The sequence below is a fragment of the Calypte anna genome, chromosome 1, assembly GCF_003957555.1.
Source record: "Calypte anna isolate BGI_N300 chromosome 1, bCalAnn1_v1.p, whole genome shotgun sequence".
In the NCBI taxonomy this organism is placed as follows: domain Eukaryota; kingdom Metazoa; phylum Chordata; class Aves; order Apodiformes; family Trochilidae; genus Calypte; species Calypte anna.
Window position 1 is genome coordinate 120500346 of NC_044244.1, and position 25571 is coordinate 120525916.

Genomic DNA, 25571 nt, shown 5'->3' on the forward strand with positions numbered 1-25571 from the left:
GTCTCTACATGAAATTCTGCTAGGGAGGGTGGTTTGATTGCAGAAGCTGAGCAACAGTTCTGTTGTCAGGTTGCAGATGCAAGAAAGTTGTATTTTGAGAGCGGAAGATTAAGCAAAACTTCCCACTCTAGTTAGCAAAACTTAGACTCTGTATTACTTGCAACATTACCTCTTCCATAACATACTGGGAATCCTGCTTCACAAAAATTGGGCAATTTTTCATTAAAGCAGCCTCTGAGGCATCACTTGGAAAAGAAAGGATGAGAAAGGGGGAAAAAAAATCCCTTATGGACTAGAGCTCTTGTATCCATACTTACAAGATGTTCCTTGGTGTTGCTATTAATTATTTGCAAAAATTATCAGTTATCCTTGGACTAAAAATATATATTACAACTTTGTCCACTGAGTATGGCAGATTTTAATTACAGTTTCATGCTACAGACTGCTCTTAAGCTGCAGCTCAGCCATCTACCTCTCCTGATATCATTGCTCTGACTTAAGGTTATTCCCATGCTCACATGGACCAGAGGGATGCAGTTACACTGATGCACATTAACAAGCAAAATTATTGCTGTTTTGTTCAGCAAACACATTCAGTGCCTTGTTAGGAGAGGAAGTCTGCTGTGAGCTCTTGAAACAGCCCCCCAGTTTCAGTAAAATGTGTTCATCTGATGAAGTCTAAGCTTCCAACCCCCATATGAGAGGAGGGAATTTTACTTCCAGGGGATGCTAGGGTAGGTTGGGAGCTCCAAAGCCTTTAGCTGGATTGGGAAAAACAGGGTGCAGATGGAGGATGTGCTGCAAGAATCTGTGGAGGACTTTCTGCCAGAGGCACAGGAGGTTTGGGGAGATCTCATCAATGTGTGTAAGTACCTGACTGGAGGATACAAAGAGGAAAGAGCCAGGCTCTTTTCAGTGATAGCCAGTGCTGGGCCATCCCCAGATCCTATCCCTGTTTTATCCTGTGTCAACTGCAAAGTACTTCTTGTGTTTTTCTAGCCTTAGTTTTCTACCATGCTGTTGTCTTTTCTTCATAGTTCCCAGATCAGTAGCACTTGGGAATTTCATGGCCATGCATCAATTTTGCCAGGTCATTTCTGTTTGTAAAATTGTTATAAGAAACTAGATAGTTGAGAGTTTTTAGGATTTTTAAGAGAGTGTTTAGGGTCGTTTTAGTTTGCCTTCCAGGTTTTATGAGTCTCATTATGTCATGCTTTCAGACCTTAAAACAGAAGAGCTAGAAATGTATTTTCAAAGAGAAAACTGGAATCCCCAGGTCATAATTTAATATCAGAGGACTCTTTGGAATCATGTTATCTCCTCAAGTGAAAGAATTATTCATGTTTTGTTTCCTGGAGATTCTGGGTTCAGAAGTAAAAATGCAGTTCATTGTCTCTAACATGACCTGCAGCTCTCTGTCATGAACTGAAGGTCTCTTTTCTACCACTGACAAAATTCTGTGGTAATCCCTCAGCATTTCATTCCTCAGGCCTTTGGAATCCAAGGATAGGTTTCTTCCAAGTTCTCTTGTTGAATGATGGAAGGTGGAAGGGGAAGACCAGAGAGACTCTGCTTTTTCGGTGTCTAAGAAAGCTTGAAGGTGTGTTAGGAGGCTTGTTTCACAGAGTAAAGAACAGGGCTTATTCTTATGAACAACAAGTATTTCTATATAAACTAGTTAGGAAAAGACTGTTTTGTGGTTTTGAGAGCTGACTAATAACTCCAAAACAAACACTGAAAAATCAGAAAACCCTTTTCTCCAAGCAAACTATAAGGATGGACACTTGTATTTTTTTAAAACATAAATAATAAAATAAAATAAAAAGTCTTTTACTTCAAAACTGTGTCTTTAAGCAGATTGTTTATATTACTGGAAGAGACAAGCACAAAGTCATAACTCAAAGAACTCTCTACTGATTTTTAAAGTAGGAGAATGTTATTTACTCCTCTGCCTTCTCCATATTCCAGAGAGTTTGCAGATATGTAGAGATGATTAAGCCTCTACACACAGAAATAATTTCTTTGAGCCTCTCATTTTAATTAATGCCCTTAAAGTAATAAAATACTTCCCATGCTGGCAATGTGTTCCCACAAATCTTTGCTATATCCTTGAGTAGATCTGTCAGTTCCTGGGAGAAAGTTCCAAATACTTTGTTTCAAAGCTGAAAATTCTTTTTCAGATTCACTGCTGTTTAATAACAGCTGTGATTACTCTGTTGATTACTTGGTCCTGAAGTTTTGTTGTCAGACCCTTTTGTATAGAAATCCCTATGTTCCCTCTTGTCAGTGCTGTTAATGATAGATTTTTGTAAGAACTAAAATTTTTAGTCAATTCTCTGAGTTGGAAGCAAGTTCTGGGGTGACATCTCTCAAATGAAGCTCAGAAAAGCAGGAGACCTCCTGAAGATACCAGGCATGGAGGGATCTGTAAAGTGAGAGGATGGGATACAGCTGGTAGACTTTCCCTTGTTTATCTCTGCTACATTTATTAAGAGATAAAAGGAATGAACTGCAGCATTAAACAGTAAGTACCACTGCAATGTATTTCTCTTGGAACACTCAGAATAGAATATCAAAAATCCCTAAAATTTGGCTATTTGCTGTCTGAACATATCCTGGTATTCAGAGAAGGTCCTGTGACTTAAATGGTGCTTACCCTGAGGCACATGCATATAAACTCATACAGAACTAATTGTAATTAGGAAACCATGGGCATTAAAAGCTGTTTAGTGAGTGGGAAAGAGATAATACCGACCATCATTAGAGAGTTTTGAGTGAGATGAGGGAGATGCTGTTTCTTTTTACCTGGGGACTGTCTTGCCAGCATTAGGTATGCCTGGGGCATTCAGACACTGAAATGACAGGTATCATCAGGAACCCTAAATAATATGTAATTACAGTTTCTCTAACCTTATACAGTTAAAAATGTGTTCAGCACAAAGGTTCTCAAGTGCCTACATCAGAGTAAAAAAAGCTATCTGCTTTTCGAATACATGAAGTGCAACATCCTACATTATTAACAGCTCAGATAGTTTTGTCAAATCTACATAAATGGTAGCCAATTAAGCTGACAGTATGATCTGAAATATCACATCTCTGATGTGATAATCAAATGAATTTTCTTCTAAATTTAGTGCCTCATCATTTTGTTTTATAGTTTTTATTCATTTCATTTGATAAAAGACTACCTAATTATGTTTCCACAGCCCTTTGCTCAAGTACCACATAAATTACCACATCCTTGTACTTAGTCATCTCTTCCTTGATATCTCAGGAGCCTTGTGATACCTGTCTGGGAGCAGGCTGTCCACAGATGTCATCAGCCCCTCTGCACATTTAGTAGGATTAGGCCACTGAATTGCTCCTCTGTGCCTTGTTCTGAAAAGCATAGCTCTTTTTAGTGTCAAGGCCACCTCTATTCCACACTTGGTTGTAAATTCCCTCAGAGAATAAATTGCACAGTGTAGAGCTCACCATATATAGGTAGAACATTGTATAGAGGTAGGGCTCACTGTTACAGCCATCCCAAAATCTGCCAGCCAGGTGGCAACACTACAGAGGAAATATTGTACTGCAGATGTTATTGGGGTTTGCTGTCCCTGTCTGCTGCCATTTTAACCTCCCAATTCCCCTTTGACTTGCAGCAGCAGTCTCAAACACACCATTTTCCCAGGCACTGAGAGAACAAATCACACAAAACAAATAAGCATTTCCTATGGGAATATGTATTGGTTTTGCTTTCAGCATTGGACATGCTTTGTTTTCCACATTTGATTTCCTGCAGGTTGTAGCTAGCTGAAAGGAAACTCAGCTGAACCAGCCTTTAAATGAACTTGCGAACAAGTATAAAGTCTGCTTTGCTCTCCCTCCTTTTAGTGGGTTTATTAGTGTGGCTGTATTCTTTTCTGACTTCAAATGGCTTAGCTCCATGTACCTGCATGGGTTCAGTGAAAGCAGAATAAAACACTCAGACTTGGTGCTCAGAACTTACTCCACCACTTTTTTTAATTTAACGATTCAGTTATTCAACTGATAAAAAAAATAAATTGAATCCTTCCACTCATAGCTCTTCTAAGTCTTTTTTCCTCTTTGTTGCCTTGGAGCAAACCCCATCTTAAAAGTGCTTTTACTCCTGCACGGCCTTACAGAGCCTTTCAAAGCACAAAAGTGGAATCTTGGGGCAAACAAAAGCCGTGGCCCTGATTGAACTCAGGGGAGAAGAGGGTGATGGCCACGTTTGCCCTGTTTCCCAGTAAATGAAGCCTGGGAGAAGCAAGGTCACCACCCCGAGCCCACTTCTGTCTTAGTGCATTTTAACAGCAGTGGTAGCAGCAATGCTGGTGTGCATAAGGAGAGAGCAAGGCTGGCAGAATTGCTTTTACTGAGGAAACAGCAAAGAACAACACAAAAAAATAAAATTAAAAAAATCTTCCCCCAAGCCAAACTGCTGCTGCTCTGAGGGAAGGACACGATGACAATAAGTAGATGGTGTTATTTCAAGGCCTTGAAAGGTGCAGCCTCTACATATGTAAGATGAAAGCAACACAAAGTGTGTACTGAAGTGGAAGGAAATACAAACCTGAAGACCTGAAGCCAAATATTTGAGTAGAAATAGGCAGAACACATGGAAAAGCAAACTGCCAGTTGTTCCTATGTTTGCAAATCATGCTGTTCTTGAGTGCAGTGTTCTTCCCAAAGACTGTCAAAGACCAGGACAGAGTATGTCCTCTGATGTATACAGCATTTTATTAAGGGTCTCAGATCTTTTATGTTTGAATTTCTAAATTTCCTTGGTTTTGTATGAAAATAATTGAATTGATCATTTGGGGTCAGAATGGAAGCTTTTCTTTTGAAAACAAAAAGTAATCTTTCTCCCTTTTGGTTCTCAAGACAAGAAGAGCTTTCTCTTTGAAAGCAAGAGGCATATTTTCAGCTTTAAGTCCATTTTGCTGAAAGTAAAGTGAATCCAAATGAGCATGTCTTACATGTACCATTTTTTAGTTATTTTTTTTTTTTAAGTTTAGGCACCTCATGAAATCGCACCAAATTAAGAAATGATGTAGTATCACAGTCTTTTCCACTCTTTATATGCTTTTCTTATTTTATTTCTTAAGTTGGTCATATCTGGGAATAGATTTGCCATTAGATGTGCAGAGTTCCTTCTGGGGAAAATAATTTCTGCTTTTTTAAGGAATAGCTTTGCTGTCAGTCAAGTTACTGTAGTTTAACACATTAGTAGACAATGCCCGAGTCTCTTTTGAGCATGTACACATTTCAGGACAAGCCAGTAGGAACCTCAGTGATGATGTTAATGTTCTGCTTCACATGTGCAGAGAATATGAGGTTGAACCTGACCAAAACACAGCAGACAGACAGTGGCTTGTTGGATGACAGAGCAGCTTAGTCACATGTTGAAGTGTGGAGTTATTTGCAGTTACATTAAATAGAAAGAAATCTGCATATCTGAGGCAGGATGAGAAGGAGAGGAATTAGTTCCAACTCCTTAAATGCCTTACTTTAATTGGAATTATGGAGGATGCTGGAAACTGGCTCCCTGAGAACTTTGTGGTGATCTGAGGCTAAAGGCCTCATTTTTGAGCTGCAGGTCAAAGTAAAGTCCCTGGAACCCCACTTTCAGTGAGAGTTTTGGCATCGATCCATTTCTATCAAGGCAAGCCTCTGGTGTAAAAATCATGTGTGATAGCATCAGGATACCTTGAGCCAGTGGAGTGTTCCTTGGTGTCCATCACCTGTGGCTGGGATTTTATTAACAACACAGGGATCAGATACATTTTGGGCAGAATGCTGCAAGCAGCTGGTTCTGGGAGCCATGGAGGGTGGCAGAACAAATGCACTGTGCTGCAGAGGGCCACTGCAAGTCTCTATTTCACCTGGAAGGGATCCTCTTGAATGATCTACCACTGCCTGGACTCAACCTTCTGTAAAACACCTACTGGCTGCCTGGCTTTACCATTAAAAACTGAGTGTCCTGAAGAACCCAGGCCCCTGGGGTCTGGCTTCAGAACAGATGCCCAGGAGCCTATGGCACCACCATCTGCCTTGTCTGCTGTGTCCCAAGGGCTGGATCCATATTCTCCTGCTGGAGTGCACTAACATTGCTCAGGGACAGGTCCTGGTGAGTCTCAAGAGTAAACTGGCTGTAAGGAGACATCACAGGTTACAGAGAGAAGAGGGAGGTGGAGACCCTTGTCTCACCCATAGTTCCCAGAGTTTCTGATCCCACAGGTCCATCCAGAAATCTTCTGCATCGCAGAAACCTGCTCTTCTGGTATCTCAAGGAGATGACACTGTATACAGTGTTAAGAAACCTTGAGCCACTTGCAAGCAGCAATGTGAAGCTTGTGTGGAGAACTATTTAGTTAAATATAGTAGAAAAAATTGTAAGCATCTAGATGGTCTTCTTTGGGACTTCAGCAGTCCTGAGCAGAGCCAGGAGCCATTTACCCTCACACCAAATTTACAGTGTGAACTATCTCCTCTGGATTTCCACCTGAATACGTCTTTAAAAAACAAGAACAATTTGAAAACATGCTAGAGAAGGAATGTGCTGCTGGCCCCTCCCTTATGCCTTGGTTCAGCAATTATCACACATACCCAGCCAGGATGCATGAATAAAGCACATCAATTCCTTCTTCTCCTCTAAAGGATTAAAGCCAACATTTCTTGCTTCCCTGGAGACTGCAGACTACCTTGGCAGGAAGGGCCCTTTCTAGACTTTGAGCTAAAGCTAGGCTGCTGTGCTGAAATGAATTAAAATTAATCTATAGACAAGTGAGCCTGACAGCAGCTTAGCAATGTGGACCTCAGCTCACAGTAGGGAAGCTGCTTCCATGTACCTTAGCCCATGGATGGCTGTGTACTTCTGAAAGCTAATTTCTGTAGCAACATTTTCCTCAGGCTGGGCTCTAAAAGAAACAAAGGTAGCTGCTGCTGTGTTTTTGTACAAAGCCTGATGCATTTAGGGAGGTGCTGAGGAGAAAGGTTTCTCTGGAGACCTAGGTAGCAAGTTCCTGGGTGCTGCTCAGGTATTTATGTTTCTCAGGTATTCAGTTGAGCAGGTTTGTCAAAACTCATGTATTTGTAGATGGGCATGAGCTGAGTTTGAGGCTGTGGTGTAGATGGACCATGGTTTTGTGGTTCACAGTTTTGGAGTTAAACACCTGTGTTTGGCATCTCAGTTGCTGGGACTGGGTTCCCTCAGTAATAAGGAGCACAATCCCATCTCCACTTACTGGGAATTATGCTCCTAAATTGCTCAAGTACTTCTCAAAATCCCTCAAAATGAACATGCAAATTGCATGTTGTGCATTGTTAAGAGTGAATGGGCCTCTGTGTCCTGCTGTCAGGTCTAGGACTCCTACTGATAGAGCTGTGCAAATGCTCCAACAGGAACACCTACATGCTGAGAAGAGCCTTTCTGCAGTGCTGAGCAAAAGAAATCTTTGCCACAGGAAGTGTAGACCATGTGAGTCCAAATTCAATACCAAAAATTAGTTGGGTTTGGATGCATGTTTTTTAGCAGCAGGTGACTCCTCATATCTTTTCTATTTTTTGTATATTTCTCTGTGGAAAACATGCTCATATTTTCTTTTCAGTTTGTTTTTAAAAACAATTTTGTATGGTGAAACAGTGTGTCATGGGAAAGTTTAGTTCTCCCATACATCTTCTACTCAATCCCGATGCCTCACTTCTGAATGCTCACCTGTCACAGATTGCAAAATCAACTATTAAAGGTGCAGTCTTGCACAATCAAAATGCCCTTACACCTTCTTTTATTTAAAAAAAAAATCTGTTTAGTCCATGAGCAAAAACAGACTTATACTTGAACCTCTAATGAATGACAAAACCCTAGAAACAGAATGTGTATATACTAGTTACTGATGTGAAAGAAATCCATGGGTACTGTAGATGTATGCATTGAATATTGAACAACTTGACAATAAGCATTACAAAAAGAGAAAATTACCATGCATTACCTGCATTAGCCTTGAAGAAGCAAGATAATGTGAAGAATTAAGCATATCTGCCCATGTGTCAGAATACCTAGGTTTTTTAATACAGTCAGTTACACGTCAAGTTAAATTAGCAGCCTGAATATGATGTCTTGCCTTCATGCTTATCCATCTCTGATCAGATCTTCTGGGATATATACAAGATGGCTGCCAAAGTTCCCAAGAAGATTAAGACCTCTGGCTTTTCCATGGCAAGGAGAGCACAAAATCCAGAACTAGAGTGAAATATCCAGAAGAGGCTGCAGAGAATGTGGATTATGGGAGGACTGTGTGCTGGGTTTTGACAGCAATCACTTTCATACCACACTTTCTTTTCCTCCTGTTTTCTGGTTTTTTTTCATTATACTTTGTTTCACATGAAGTACTAAGCATTTCAGAAAAAGTATTTGCAAAGTGCACGGATATCTGCCAGTCCCAATCTGAGTATTTTAAAAATAAAACCACAGCCAAATTCTATCTCTGTAACTATATTTTTGGGGATGTGACTGTTGTCTCGGGCCTTTTCTTTTTATTGCATATGCCAGAGTTATATTAAAAAAAAAAACCCAACAAAACAGGTGGATGAATAGCACCATGATTAATCACAGTTCAATTGTATGATGATATTATCTGTAGGCATATCAGATGTACACCATATGTAAAAGGAACAATGTTCACTCGTGTATTAGGAGTTCTGTTGAGAAGAAGCCATATGGCCAGGAGAAAGTAGAATTTTTAGAAACTGTAACTAGCACAGGGGCTCAAATGTGGGCTATTTGTAGTATAGGCCGGGTAAGGTGGCAGAAGAGGTAGAATTAGTGATGAATAAATTGGGTATTACTGCCCAGACAGAGACAGCTGAGATTTCTATTTTCTTGCTTGGAGAGGAGCTCATGCTTAGTGCCTCCAAGATCAAAAAGCTTGCTACTAATACATTAATAGCAAAGCAATCAATCTGACAGAGCTTAGGGATGGGTATTGCTTCTGGAGCAGCAGCACCAGACCCAACCCTGTCACACCCACACTTGCCACTGTTATTCCTACAATAGAAGCAGTGAAAGCCACACTGCTTCACATCAGCTCCCCAGCTGAGGAGAAATACCTTCCTCTGCCTTTACATGTCATCCAGGGCTGCTGAACATCACTTCAGCTGACTGGGATCTCTGGGCACATCTCCTCTTTTGGTTGAAGAGCAGGAGAGAGCAGTGCAGTTCACCTCACAGAGATTCAAACTGCCCAAGTGCCAGCAAAATCTCTGAGAAATCCTGAAAAAGCTGAAATCACAGCAGAGCTCCATCCCCGTGGTCAGGCTGTCAAACAACCCTAATATCCCAGCACAGCCTGCACTGGGGTTTAGCTCTAGGCAGCTTCTGAAGCCAAGCAGGCTGCTTCTTTCTGTAACTTGACTTGCAGCCTAGTTTTGCAGCAGGGAGGGCAGTGGACAGCAGCTTGGGAGCAGTTACAGGGTGTTCCCCACTGCCAGGGTGGCTGCTGTGGGCGCTGCATCTGGCTGGGGAGCACCATGGCCACTGGCTGCCATCCACTGGCCCACCATGGCCCCAGGGAGTGGATCACTCAAAAATTTCTTGTTTTCTAAGTGCTAAGGAGCCTTTTGTCTTTACTGGCAAAGGCATCAGGGTATCACCTTTTGTTTAACAAGGATCTGTGGAAGTCAACCCGCTGAACTCATTCCTTTTCACTGTACTAGCAGAAGCAGAAAGTCTGTGCTACTGCCTTTCTGGGTTTCCTGGGCTATCACAGAAATGGGCTTTTTTTACTTCCCCCAACCTCTTCTCAAGAGTAATGTAAAGGAACTGTGTTCCCTGAGGCTCCTTCAGCTGTGTGAAATGTTAAAATGCAAAAGACTCTTTTCTGACTGTCATTTCTCTTCTTGTTCTCACTGAGTTTGTTGTTAATAAGGGCTATTTTTTTTTTCCAAAGTATTAGTTTTCAAATAAAACTGGGGTTTTACCAACTGCACTTGTATCATGATTCTGGTAAAGAACATTGCCCAGAGGGTTAATATGTGATCTACTTGCTTTTCACCCTGGGTAGTTAATAGGGTTTAATGGGGGTGGGGTGGGGATGTGGGTTGGTTTTTGTTTTTTGTTTTTTTAATGGAAAAGAAAGGGAAATAGTTATTACAGAGAGATAAAGTCAGTTGAAACAGAGATGAAAATACTGCATTGTGACACTAACTCTTCAGGGAAACTAGAGGGCAGACTTCTAAAATATTTCAAGCTCTGCAAAGCTGCAGATAGGTGCCTCATCAGCTTCCTCAAAAAAACAAACAACAAAAACCAACCAAAAAACAACCAAACCCGTTGCTTAGGTCCTAGGGGTTTTGCATGTTTAACCAGCTAAATACTTCTGAAATACTGTCCTTAAATGGCTCAGGAAAGCTATTGCACAGAAATAATAGTGTGTGCTCTGTGTCAGCAGCCAAGCAGCTCCTGTTCTAAGTCAGCTAATTATTATATGCAATATAACTGAGCTGGCATTGCTTTATTCCTCTCTTTGTCTCAAAGCTGTTGTGTCATGAATTGTGTCTTATTGTGTAGTGGAAGTCACTTTGGACTGGACAGCATTTTAAAAATTATTATTACATGTGTGAGTATTGCTTAGCATCTGTATGGGCTTGGCTTCTGACCCATTCATTGTGGGACATTTACAAAGACAATTGCAGTGGCAGAGGAAAAGGGAGAGAAGTGAAACCTCGTGGTTAAATCACTAAGAATAAATTTAAGTTATTAGAATATTTATTTGGATTTTTTCTTTTTTTAAATTTCTCATGATCCATTCTTTGAGTCTGGAGGAGATGGTGCACAGTATAGTTTTTAGGTCACGGAGTTGTCAAAATTAATCTTGAAGGGCAGCACTGAAATGTTTGGCATCACACACCTAAATGAAAGTGGAAATCAATGGAGCAGGAGACTGAGATGAGGTGGAAGCTGTGGAACCAGTTTGGACATGACAATTTTGGGTTATACTGCAGAGCTGGTCCCTACCCTCTGGTGGGACAGAAATAGCTAGGGTAAAATCCTACTATTCAAGCTTTTAAAAATAGAATACTTTTCTACTGATTCAAGAAGCTAACTCCACCTCCAGCAACTTCTGGACATGAGGTGTGTAGAGCAAGGATTAAGTTTTCCAAGTCTGGCAGACCTGAAGTTGTCAGCTCTTGGAAGCTCCCATCAAAGAGCTGCATCAGGCTCTTGGCAGGCTGCTGGGGAGCCAGCACAGAGGCTGATAAGAAACTGCCCAGATCAGTCACGCTCAGTGTTCCATGTTGCATCAGGAGAATTGCTGGAAGCAAGATGTTTCCATAAAAAGTTACACTTCCAAAGTATAAACCATTCCCAGTGGAGAAATGTTCCACCAGAAAATGTTGGACCAGTTTGACTCTTGGCGTACTCTACGGTACAAAACCTCATTGCATTTTAAATAAATTTCAGCAGCCTCAGCCCATGCCAACTCTCAAATAGCAAATCAAGCAAACTCGTCTTTTCCTCTCATAATTATCCAGCTTAATAATTCTCTTGTCATTTTCCCCTTTTGCTTCACTAAAAGAAGACAAGTTGTGTTTGCAGTACATCAAGATGCTGTTTACTTCTAGTTTCATTGCCCTGGAATTTGAAATTCATAAACAGTCATGATATATATAGCTTTCATCCCAAATTATGTATTTGCAAATGGCACCAAAATTCAATTACCTTCAGGACACACATGATCAGACTTTGTTTTATAAAATATTTTTTGACACAGTCCTTTCTAAAACCAGCATGAAATGCACATTTTCTTCAGGGACAAATGAAAGGCAAAGTCTGGCTTGCCAAGGTTTGGCCACATGGCTTTTGAAAGTCTAACCAGCTAACACCTAATGTTTAGACCTTTTCCCTCAAACATTAAAGTTGCATGAGACCTGGAGAGTATTTGCAATGAAAAATGAATGGCAGAGCTGTCAGCCTGGAGGACATGTGAATTCTGAAGAATAATGAAATAAAAATATTCAGATAGTGTTCGGGTCTGGTAGGAACTGAAAAATCAGGCAGTATGGAAACTAAGGGTGAACATTCATGAGTTTGTTGGTGCAGGTGAATTGAAACATTGGACAGTCTGCCATATATCATGTTACCTGAAAATTAGGATTTGTAACAATTATCCTCTGACTATATCATATCTGCAAGATTATTTGTAGTTACAAAAGTAACACAGTAATGATGATTCATTTTTTGTACATTCCGGTACATCCCTGCAGTAACCTACCTCACTTTAGATATAGGGAAAAGAAAATGTGGTACCTATATCTTAACTTTAGACTATGCCTGAAATTCTGTTAAGGCTGCGTGTTCAGTCTTAAATGATGAATTGATGCTTATGTGAGTAATTTATCAACTTAATATTATTTTAATATGTGCTTTTTATCACTGGGTTCCTCAACTTTTTTTTTGAAAAGGAAAAAGCCATCAGCTTCAAAAATAGGAACCAAAGCCAATGGCACTTCAGAGATGTGTGAAGTGAGAGCACATACCTGGGGACTACATAGGAATAGCAGCATCCCAGATATTTCACTTTCCTCAGCCTTTGTCCCTGACACTCTACCATCTCCTGAAAAATACAAATTCAGAATCCTTTCTTACAATTTTTTATTTAAAAAAATACAAGTATTTTTTTTACCTCTTCTCAACACGTGACAACCATGCAGATAGCAAGCAGTGCTGCTTATAACTGGGCATGCATCTCTGGAGGAAATGCCAGCTTATTGGGAATATTAAGTGTCAGCCAGCATGACAATAACAAAAGACATGAGCATTCAGGTGTGAAATCAGAGAACCTTCCCAGCAGCAGCATTTTTCTGTGTGATATGTTGCATTCATATTTGAGAGAATGTTTTGTACATAATTTAGAGTAAAGCTATTAATATTTGATTGGAGAGCTAGCACCAAATGAAGTTCCAATGTAAAGTCTGAGGTCTTCCTCCAGAATCCTTCTCCTGTAGTAACACAACTTACTTGAAAATCATTGCTTGTCATTTAATTATGTAGCCCAGTTATGAATTTTAGAGTTCATGTGGCATGAAACAACACAACCTTGAGGGTGATAGCCCACTCCTACAAAGGCTTTTATTGTGCTGTTTGAGGAACTATAGTAAGGCTGCTGAAAGGATTCGACTGCAAGAGTCTTTACCCTACTGAAAAATGTCAGTAAAAATAAACTTTCCCCCAGAAGTCTACTATTTTGCTAGAAAAACAAAACCAATGGATTGACTTTTCACAGAAAAGTACAGAATATCTGTGAATTTTCAAGTTCCTATGGAAAAAATCAAGATTTTTAAACTAAATTGTGTCCTTTTTGTAAGAAGCTTTGTTTTGTTGGATTTCCAGCTTCTTGAACACCCTAAATATTAAATAACATTCCTAAGTACTTCCAACACCTCTGTTTTTCAGTGGCATCGAGCCCTTGATGCTATGGGTCTGGTGCAGGCACAGGCCATTAGGATTGTTGCAAAATTTTCTAGTCCAAGCCACTAGACTGAGTATTTAGAAGGTTGCAAGGTGCTACACCAAATATCCTCCTTCCCTCCTGCTGGTGGCCTGCCCATGCAACTCTTCTGTAGATGACTCTGAGCTGAATGCCTGGCCAAGGCCCATGCAAGGCTGGTGGCATGATGCTACTATCAGAGAGGATGGGATTATTTGTCAAAGCAGGCAGCAAGGTTCTGAAAAGTGCAAAATACATTTGGTCCTCCTTCTTGTGCTGCCCTACATGGGATATGAGAGGGTTTGTCTTTGTGGAGCATTGGTGCTTGTGGTGGGGCTAGCTCATGATCCAACCTGAAGGTCCCCACAACTCACAAGTCGCTTCCGAAATGATCTGGGAATTCTGGTTTAAGTCCAAGTTACACCATGCAATACCAGACATTATGTTCTTTCCTCTTTTACTTTAGCTTCATATACCCATGGCACTTACTGCTCCCAAATATCCTCGTGGTGGGGTACCAAGCGCTGACTGTAGGGAATCTCTGCCACAAAAGCACTCACCACCACCATATACATTTTCTCCTAGCTGGAAACTTCACTTTCAGAGACACATCCTGGTTGAAAAACTCCAGTCATGCAATTAACTCTCAGCAGGTGCATTTCATATTGCATCAATGAGAGCCTCCTTGCAGAGCCTTCGTTGCTCTCAGTACAAAAAAGATGTCCCGTTGTTTGAAATGTCACAGCTTTTTTTTTTTTTTACTTTTTCTTTCAATAGTTAATTTTTATTGCTGCTTTATTCTGTACTGGATATTTTTTTAACCATTATTCTATTTCAGATAGTGCTTAGCCTGGGCCTTCTGCATGTATTTTTGTCCTGTAGACATCACTTGTACCAGTCCATAGAGGGACCTAGCAACATCTTTTCATTTTCACAGTGCACCACCACCCCAGCGCGTCTCTGCTGGCTCTTTTTTCCCCTGTGCCTGCAAGCTGCTAAGTGGCTTTGTTTATTGTTGGAGAAATCAATAGGATTCATAGCACCTCAAAGGAGGTAATAAGCACTTTGTAGGATCAGCTCCTAGGCCTTGGCTTCCTTACTGATGAGTTTGCTAATAGTAATTCCTTAATTTTTACCATCTCTGTTAGTCTTTGTCTTGACAATCTGAGTTGTTATTATATGGAATGGAAAGGAAATAAAATGAAACCAGCCCTTTCTAATCTAGGTGCCATAATTTTTTTTTTACTTCTTAAGCTTTTAAAGTCACGTGGCTTCATTAACAGACTATTTGGGCATAGTTGTTAATGTAATTAGGATGATACCTTAAAAAGGAAACCAAGCCCTTGAGTGATGCCTATGCTGGGAATAAAATGTTTTTCGAAGCAGAGGTTGTATGGTTGTATGTGGACAGCTCAACATAAAATTCAGAGTACAACCTTTCCCCTAAACTGATTAATAATTGCAAAGAATACTAATTATAGTCAGGCACCTGCATAAACCTAGCAGGACACAGAGGTGACACAGAGGAAAACATTTTTTTTTTTTCAGAAGGCAGTAATTTCAAACATACCAGGGACTGCAGCAGAGTTTTCATTAACAGAGGTAGAAGGAGCCATTGCATCTCCTCATTAACAGTGTTAATAATGTTAATAACGTTAATAATCATAATAATGATGTTAATAATCACAGAGTTTTGAATATCCTCTTCCATCCTTGCTTCCCATTTCAAATCACAAATGATCTCCTACACTACCAAAGCAATTGAAGATGGATCTGCAAAACCTTTTTATAAGGGCAACACTTTAGATTATGAGAAGTTAGAGAGAAAATTTTGATGAGAAGCAGAAAAATGAAATGAAAACTTGAATTTAATGTGAGGTAAATACGGTGCAGCCACTGCACTTTTAAGATATGTGAGGTGTGAAGAGAAAATGTTAAGGGTATCTCCAGAAAAAGTCACAGCCACACTATCAATACCAATAACAGAAAGTGTCTCGATTAATTGGGTTTTTTTGTAATACCATTTTGAAGCGTTATGCATAATTAATCTGTAAAAATGATAGAATAAGCTTCAAGATATGATTTCCCATTTTTAAGAAACTGTTAATTTTTATCACAATGAACAAGTATTTATAGCAGTATCCATAGTGAATCCATAAGCTAAAAAAAAATGTGTTGGTTAAGGTGCTACTTCATGTAAATGAAAACTAACACTTCATCAGATATTGTTTTAGTCAGCTTTCTGATCTCAACCAAGAGATGCTCAAATGAAAAAAAAAACAACCCAAACTGAGGAGACAGAAAGGTTCAGAACATATTTGTGGGCTTATAGAGAGTGTAGCATCTGTAGCATGTTACAGGCCCTACACCTATTGAATTAGTGCCAGCCAGGAATTAGGAACACTAATTATAGGAAAACGTTCAGTATTTTTCACTAGAAACACCAAAAACTGTATTTGGTTTTGGTTTTTTTTTTTTTTTTCACTTCTAAAGCTACTACTAATTTCAACATTTTGGACTATTAGGAGCAATGTATGATAGTATTTGGGTCATCTGCATCTGGGCTCCACTTAACCAAGAAAAAAAGAAAGCCAATATACCTCATGTCAAATATCATGGCTTTAGGAACATCAGTTCTTTTCAAAGAACAAAAATTTAGAATCCATATTCCTTCAGAAAGTTTGGAAAAAGATTGATTATCACTCAAACAAAATGAGAAGGTTTGCTTCTGAAGAGAAGAAATTCCAAGGAGAAATAATTTAGAAAAAAAATAGAAATTGTACATCATGATTTTTCCCAATTGTTTCAGCAGCCTTTTACCCTTGGGAGTTCCCCTGGGAGTGTTCTGGGAAGTGATGCTGGTCTGGGACTTGTTAGGTGTGCAGTGACCGCCTCAAGCTCCTCACTCCAGACATGGAACCTAGGAACTATAAGGTCTCCAGCTCCACAGAAAGTTTCCAGGGCTGCCTGAACCCTTACTACAATTCTGCAGCTGGAAGTGTGGAAATAGCAGAACCTGGGGTCAACCCTGAATTTCTAGGGATTCCAGAGCCTTTCCTGAGAAGCCAGACCACTGTAGTCCCTATACAGAAGAACCAGCCCTGTAGAACATGGCTTGGATCTTCTAAGAGCTGCCACCTCTGCTTGGCTCTCTGGTTCATGGCAGGGAGGAAGGTTTTAGGGAAGGAAAAAAAAAAACAAACTAACTTGACATGTGTTGTACACTGAGTGAGTCAGTGGCACTGTTGTCTTCTCAAGATGAGAAGATGCCTGCAGCTGGGTAAGTAAAGAAAAAAATCTTATCAGAAAAATTGATAAGGGATTTTTTCCTTTCAGATAACAGCTGTCCTAGAGACTGTCTGAAGCATCTGAATCATTGGCTTTTACAGTTGTTATATGGTTAATCCAATGAAAACTGATGGTAAATATTGGTCCCACAGGGAACTGATAGACTTCTGTACTTATACAGTAGCTCATAATTTGCTTTAGAAAGTTAAAAAATATCTGATGTGTCAAAGGTAAAGAAGCCAAGCTGCTGCTTCAGATCCTGTCAACCAGGAGCCCATGCATAAACCTTACCATGAATATATTCACATGCATGCTTTTTTTCATGTGTTCTCTTCCTCACGCTTATTAACTCTGCATAAATCAGCTGTCGTTGCAATCTCCAGATAACTAAGGGAATAACCTAGCAACCACACATAGCCAAAAATCCTTCAAAGAGCTTCACACACATACTAGCAACTAATCTGTTTTTTTACCACTTAAATAATTATGGCAACCATGAGGTCAGTGCAAAACCATCCCTCTTAATTGTGTTCTGCTGGGTAAGTACCCAATTCCTACCTTTCAATAGTGCCATGGATTTGTTCCTTACCTGGTGGGAAATGAATCTGCTGCCATAAGATATTGATCTGAAAGGCCTCCATTTGATAGCTGTCATTTCAGAGCCACTGGGCTAAATCATCTCTTTTGCAAGCTGCTTTGCTGGCAAAGCTTTGTGTCAATGAAGGTAACAAGAAATTCTGACAACAGTGCAACAGGAGGAATGTTTTCACTGTACTGTTTTTTTGTCTTGAGTAGAAAGTCTGTTGTGGTTGACTTGACAGGACTTGACTGCAGCTCCCTTGTGCATGCACTTATGGAACGAAAAACAGTGGAAAGGGTCAAAACTGTCCTTAGTTCCCTGTGTCATACTGTCTGAGGACAGATGTAACTTCATTTGAGGAACAATGTATGTATGAGAAAGTGAACATGTGGCTTTCAATAATTTCTTTGTGGTAAAGATAAGTAAAGTTCAGTATCAAAAAGATTATTTTTTTATTTCTTTGGAAAAAAACGTCCTTTTTGCCTAATATTCTTTGACAGACAATTCTAAATAATGAAAGTTCTGACCTTTTCTTATTTTGAAACTCTGCTCGTATGGGGATGCACAGCCTGAATCTCCATTTTCAGCTTTATCCACGTTTTCATTTACCATAGGTAAAGTGGTGGAAAACCCCACCAAAACCAGAACAAATCAAACAACCCACCCCCAAGAAATTCTTTAATCTTTCCAGTATTTCACAGAAAAATGGAATGGTTGAGGTTAGAAGGGACGTTGTTCAACCCCTCTGCTCTAGGTGGCCATGTAGAGCAGGCTGCCAAGGACCATGCCCTGAAAATATAAATGAAAACATAACAAAAGTCATGCAATAGTTTGGAATAAAAGATTCCAGAAAGCATAGTTTAATTTACAGTAGGCTTTTTCATTTAGTCAACTAGCTGCCACTGGGAGGGAGTAAAAGCATGAACTCCCCTTTGCAACCTAAATCCTCTCTGTGATGTCTCAGCAGTATTCATCTGTTAATCTGGAGCACATTTGACTTCCTACTACTTCTTCCACCATCTGTGTGGGCACTGATACCAGATACTGTATAAATGGTAAAGCAATTCCACAGGAGAAGATGATCTTAGCAAGTGGTGCCCACCAAAGGGGAGCAAGGGCAAAGGAGTTAAAGCAGTTGCCTTGGCATTTCAGGTTACAGTCTCCGGAAGGAAAAGGCTTTTACCAGGTGTTTACTAGCATTTGGGTACCAAAGGGGATAGTCCAGATTTCTTTCATATTTCCAATTCTCTAGGCCAATCAAAGAAGAAATGTCTCTGGGTTTACCCTTTTCCTGAGTTCTTCCTGAAGATCAGCATGTTTGTAATTCTCAGCTAATTCTGCTCCAGACTAACATAAGTTCATGAACTCTATCCCCTTCTTACCTTACTGAAACTGATACTGTTTTCATTCCCAGGGTGCTATTTGCTAGGAATGGCCAGAAGCCATTTCAAAGTTGTGGGAACAAAACTCTTTAATGAGTCTCTTAACTCCAGAGGAAGTCATTAACTTGATTTCCCGCCTGTACTTTTGATGAGGCATTTTTTTGACCCTTTTAATCAAAATTTTCCAGTAGGTGCAAAATTTATCCAAGCAGCCAGACCTGTTGTCCATGTGTAATGCCTATGATATGTAATGAATGCTTCCATTTGATTATAATCTTTAGAGTCTGCACGACTGAAATCATGCTTCACAGTATGCTTAAACACAAAAGAAATAGACCCATTTCTCCAACTATAACCTTGCCTGTCCTCTCCCAGATAGAGGACTTCTTACTGCCTTTTCTCCAACACTGTATGTATGACTGCAATAGTGGTGAGTAAGAGATCTATAAATGGGTTCTGGTGAGGAGTAAACATCATGTGGTCGTTCACTTTGGAAGCTTGTTGAGTGGGAGGCATTTGCTGAACCTTGGTGCACTTGCTATAATCACTGATTTTCCGTCAAGTGCTAGTGGGATCTGCTGCTTTCTCCTTTGCAAAGTTGCTCCTTATAAAACAGGCTGCCCTAACAGAATCTTAGGGTTAAATATATGAGGCTGGAAACTATTCAAATGAAGATAAATTTTATTTAGCCCTCAGGTAATTAATACACAGCCTTTAATTATGTAATGTTAGCACTGAGTGTGGTCATTTTGTTGCATATATGGAGATACAGCCCAACTCTGGATTAATTTAATGTTTCATCTTTCAGCTATCATGTTGTATAAGAACAGGAAATACTGACAGTTGGAATTACTGGTGCTTTTTTTAGAGCAAATCTTTCATCTGCTTGCTGCTAACCAGTTTGGGCATATTCTCAGGCAGGGAGATGCAACATTAAAATCTATAATTTTGAAGGGGGGTAAAAAGAGATTTTGCAGTTAATTAATTTACTTAGATGCATTTTTTAAGTTGCCTGTATGTTGACTAGCACAAAAATTAAATTATTTCTTACATAGGAATAACCACTGCTTCTTACTGTGGTTAGAAAACCTGAGGGCAAAACAGTATTTTTTTCTCCCAGAAACTAACACTGGCATCTCATCAACTAAAATCACAGCCCAGATGATCCTCAGACAAGGAATGAAGAAAGTCTTGGAGGCTAAAAAAAACCCCCTTTATTCCGTGATTCAAAAAAGCTCCTAAGCATGTGCTTATGTCTATCCTTAATCAGGACAACATTTAAGCCCTTGCTTTTAACTACACACTTTTCTGTTTTCTTGAAAATGGCAGGATGTTTTTCAGGAAAATAAGGCTGATTGGGGATGCAAGTGAGGCATTGGGAGATAAGCTGCAGCAGCTGAAAGAATAACCAGGAAACAAAACTGTGAGGATTATTAATGTACCATAAGCAACCTATTTTTGAGTTTATAGTCTCCCATTGATCTCTGGAGGAGTTTGAGCTCTAAAAATAATGTGCCTTTGGGAGCTGGGAGAGAGAATTGGAAATGACTAGAGGGAGGTCTGAATGGATTGGAACATCATGGGGAGATAATAGAGGGTCCACTGACTGCAAAGGGAGTTCAGGTAGCAATTATAAGCAACCAGAGAGCAGAGACTACACCTGAGCAACAGATAATATTATTAGCAGGTGTTAAAATAGCACTGCTTGCAGGCAAATGTGAGAACTGTGAACTTGATTCTTCTTAGCACTTGGGCATGGAGACAAGGCTCATCATGGTAACAATTTGTTCCTGCGTTTGGATGGCAAGTGGCAGGGTTCTTGGGGCCTGTAGTTTGGGGTTTTTTTGCCTCCTACAACACTAATCAACTACTGTTGTAGGTGCATGGCTTCCTAGAAGACTGAGTTTCCTTTAACTAGAGTTTCATTGGCTCAGTTTTGACTGGAGAACTGGAGACAGCAGATCTCTTGGAAGCTCCACTGCCTAGTGAGTCCTGTGCTAGGGGAGGGAGGATAAGAGAGATGCATGCTTAGGGGTATGATGCCAGCTGGGACACTTAGCCCTGTTGTTATAAAGGTATTAAGTGATATTAATATTGATTTCAGCAGGACCTGGTTTTCAGAGACCTGGGGATTATGAGGAAGTGAAGGAGGGCAAAGAAGTATTTGAAGAAATGGAGGATGTGGATAAAAGTAGTCCCAGCAGCCAGATGACTTGGGTTATTAGCAACACAGTAACACAGTATATAACACCTTGTTGGTTTAGTTTGTCACCTCATTGACAGTTACACAGCAAAGCAGGGACAAGCAGGGACTTGAAATCGACCCATGGATCCACCCTGGTCCTCAGGAGTGGAGAACAGCTCCCCTTAAGAACAACAAAGGCTCTTCACAGACTCACAGACTGTCTGAGGCTTGAGAGGACCTCTGGAGACAATTCAGCCTAAACCTCCTGCTTTGGACAAGGTCATTGCTCACAGCCATGTCCAATCCGGTTTTCAGTATCTCCAAATACATATTAGGAAGGAATTCAGTGTGGGGATGGTGAGATAGTGGAACAGGTTGCTCAGGGAAGTTGTGCCCCCTCCCTGGCAGTGTCAGAGACAGGCTGGATGGGGCTTGGAGCCACCTGGACTGGTGGGAGGTTGGGTCCCGTCCAACCCCGACCACTCTGATTCTATGATGGAAGGATACTCCACACTCTCTCTAGGCAATGTGCTCTGGTGTTGGATAGGGAAAGGTTTTTTTCCCTGCTCACATGAAATTCCCTCTATTTCAAGTTGTGCCTGTTGCCTCCTGTCTTGTCACGGGGCACCACTGAGGAAAGTGGTGTACCACTTTGTACCAAAGGATCTTTATCACCAAAGATCCCTGGGGGCTCAGTGTGTGCAGCACAGGATGACTGGTATTAGGAGCTCAGGTAATAAGGAAAGGCTAAACTACTTGGAGGAGATAAGCACATAGCTCACACGCAGGGCAGATGTCTCCTCCAGGATGACACCTCCAGAAAACTCAGCCTTATCATCTAAGACACTGAAGCTGCTAGGAAGGTATAAAAATGTCATGAAATCCTAAAAACCAAAATGATAAATTACAGTTTCATGCCACAAACCTGCCCACGATGAGTTTGGAGGCAGAACCTGACGTTCTTTCAGCAGAAGGATCAGAAAACACTTGTGACACAGGGCCACATTGTGCTGAGATGTTCCTGCTGCGCTCCACACACCCTCTCTCCTGAGCCCAAGCTCCAGAGCTCGAGTTTAGTCACAGCCAGGAATTGTTTTATCCACCCACCACTGGAAAACAAGCCACCTTGTGATATTCAGGAACAGGCACAGAACAGATTAAAAAGAGAAAGGAGAATACTGAGCTGAAACACAGGGAGAGAGTGTGTAGGCAGGCACTAATTATATAGGACAGGATTTACACGTGCCTGTGTATCCTGGGGAGCCATCAAATACAGCTTTAAAGTTGGATTTTGGTTTTGAGATCAGATAGATTAGTACCTAAAATTACCTGCTTGGAATGAAATTTCAGCTGAAACAAACCAGTGCATTGCCTTACTGTGTCAGGCTGTAAGATGATTGCTTCGTTGGATTGCTGAAGGACAGAGAGCAGGACAGTAGCATGAGTGTGGTTTTATCACCTCTTTCCAGTGGACAATGACACCCCCTCACTTTTTATCCAGACAAGTTTATTAACTTTTGACTTCTTTTTTTCAAGAGCTGACAATTCTTTCAAGCAGTTAGTGTAAGCCATGCAGGTTTTTTTTGTTTTTTTCTGAATAGCAGCTCTTTTCTCCAGGAAGGTGTTTCTTCTCAAAGCTAAGCAATTCCAGCCTTCTTAATGTCCCCCCAATATTTGTTCAAATGTGTACAGCCTACACATATTCATGAGCGTAGCAAAAACACATTTTATGTAACACATCATGAAATGGAGAAGCCTGTCATTTTGTCTCTGTTCTGTGGCTTTTTCTCTGCTTTCTGAACATTTGTAAAAAGTTTGTGAGTTCAATAAAATTTACCAAAAATAGAGATATTCCTCCGCCCTAAATACTTGCGTATTACCCGATTCAACATATATGCTGAGGAACTTAATGTCTTGAACTTCTGAAAGTTAATTGCAAAACTCATTTTCCCTAGACTGAGCTGTCTGGAACCACTGATATCTCTTACCTTCAAAGACAATAGGAATAGACCCTATGCTGGGCTTCAGATTTGCTGCCACTGTGCAGGAAAAAGTCACTATAGAGAAGTCAATGGAAATTGCTCCTCATTCTCCAGACAGCAGCTAAACACTCCCCCACCTCTCTTTGCTTAAGTAAATAAATAAAGTAAATAAATTAGCTCTGAAGGGGTTTATACAAACAGCACAAAAAATACTATGCCACCATGCCCAGAATGCTGTCTTTGATGCTGGTCAGCTATGAAAATTAAATCAGAAGTAGGGGTGGAGTGAAGGTGTGATAAAAATAGTTACAGAAGCAGATGCAGGACCAAAAAAAGAGAGGCTGAAAATCCCTGAGACTGTTCAGTTTGGACAGGAGATAAAGGAGGAGATGTGTCACCCATAAGGAACAGAGAGAGAAGGACAAGAGGGTAATCAAAGCAGCTGAAAAAAGATTAAATAAAATCTGTATGTACATTTATGTGTATACTAGTATTTATTGGTACAATTAAATACTATTTTGACTTTTATCCAGTTGATACATCCTTATTACCCGTGGTTTGGCCACACTGCTGTGCCAGACAGCAGGATCTACCTCCTCTGCCTGCTGAAGTAGTGTCAAGGCATGCCCAGGGATGAATCCCAGGGCCCATTTGGGTCTGGATCCTGCTCTCCTAAGGCAGCCCAGAAGACCCCCACACCCTGCCAGGGCCTGGCCCATGGGATGGGGCAGCTACACTGTACTGAGAGGAAAACTCAAGGCTATAAAGGCTTGGGTTCTTACAAGAGTCATGAACTTTCGTCATGGAGACTTGAAGAGTGGGAAGGAAAAGCGAGTGGATCAAAAAAATTTGTTTCACACCCACACTGCATTCCTCAAGCTTGGGTGTAAACAAGCACTCTCGGTGAAAGCAAAATTGCAGGTGTGGGGAATGTGCTCCCCCTCACAACTTACAGGTGCTTTTGTACGTGCTCTCAAAATACCTCTGAGTGTGCTGACAAATGATTAATTTCTGGTCTTGTCTTTGTCATGCAGGTCTAATGAGAGAAACTGAATGGATTCCAATGCATGGAGGTGACTTGAAATATTCTGTATATTTGTATGAAGACTGTGAACTTCCTAACTCTGCAACACCCCATAGGAAGCATCTTCTTTGTACATTTATATCAACGCTTTCTTGTTATCCATTTTGTTTAATGTAGGAAAGTACTGATGAAATAAAAGAGAACACAGTAATTAGCACTGAATGTATATATATTCAGGAATGATTTTTGACCTAAGAACAGGGAATACTCTAATTTGAAGTTTGAGCAAAAGTGGAATAAACTCCAAAAAACCACAGCCCTATATTATTTGCAATTAATTTGGTTTCTTGCCTTTTGAAAAAAAATAAAATCCATATGTATGAAAGTGCTTTAAAATTATTTGACAGAATGCAGAATAAATGAGGACTGTAATATCTAATTTCCTGTTGTGAACTCTTGGTTATAGAGCAGCAATTATGTATCACGTGTAATAAAGGAAATGCAAATATTAAAAGGGATAGTCTTTCTGGTAAGGTTAGCTAAAGTCTTCTTTTGTTGTAGAACTAAAGTATTTTTTTTTTTAATAATCTGAAATGCACTGGTGTTCTGATATTTATGTATCACCTTTAGTTTATACAGTGAAAATACAAGATGTGACCTAGCTGACAGAAAGCCTGCAATAGGTCATGCAGCCTTGATGGAACATGCTTCTCTACATAGGCTGAAGGATCAATATGTTCAAAAACCCAGATAAAAAGGGGACATTGAAATACCAATGCTGAGCATAAATCATGTATGATTACATCAGTTCTTACATACAGTGATTAATCTCTGACAATTGCTTTATATAGATTGTACATAAATGAAGATTGTTCAATGCATAATCTATTTTGGAAATGAGATCTTATTGTTAGAAATTTAATATGCTGTGTCTCCTTGGTCTCTCTTATGCTATTTACTGTGAAGGGATGAGAGGAGCTGTTTTGTAGTAATATTCTTTTACCATTGATTGAAACTATTCTGCAAGCTCTGAAACTCTGCCTGGCTCTTGGTTATTAAATTAAAATAAAGATAATTATTCTGTTTAGAAAACAGATTTCAAGTTGAGTATTACTAACAATGACATCCATTTAATTCTTGTTTTCCCCATAAGAAAAGACAAAATCCAACTGGCAATATTTTTTATATTTTAAGTTATTACATATATTTGCATGGCTTTGTTCAGGAAATTAGAAAAGAGCCCTACTTGATGCAGATCAATGGCAAGGACACTCTTGTATTTTTTTATTTTCAATATGCAATTCTACCATTGCCAACTATGCTGCTTTAGCCTTATAGGCTGAATGCTGATTTCTCTTAAAGCAGTCCTCTTAAAGCAAAAAGGATGAATGTTCCCAAAAAAGAGGTTGAAATGGAAGTGTCAAGAGGCAGAATCCAGCAGGAGCACCTTTCATTTGCATACCAAAAAGATTAACACATCTATTCAATCATAAATGAATGATTTTCCCCCACTGGATATCAGTCTCTGATATTGGACAGAATTGTCCCTGCTAGTATGGAACTGATAAAAAGAGAAGGAAACACACAATCCCCTGAGCTAAAAGCATGTTGAAGGCTAGATGAGCCAGGGCTTCCGT

General features: G+C 40.1%; 1 protein-coding gene across 2 annotated transcripts in view; it reads left to right on the forward strand.

Moving 5' to 3' along the window:
- The window catches only part of SMPX (small muscle protein X-linked), a 42418-nt gene extending 17691 nt beyond the window's left edge, over window positions 1–24727 (forward strand). For both annotated transcript variants that reach the window (XM_008505951.2, XM_030454481.1), the window contains exon 5: window positions 23945–24727. The gene's annotated coding sequence lies outside the window, so the exon portion shown is untranslated. The remainder of the gene's footprint in view (window positions 1–23944) is intronic.
- Window positions 24728–25571: the final 844 nt, after the last annotated feature.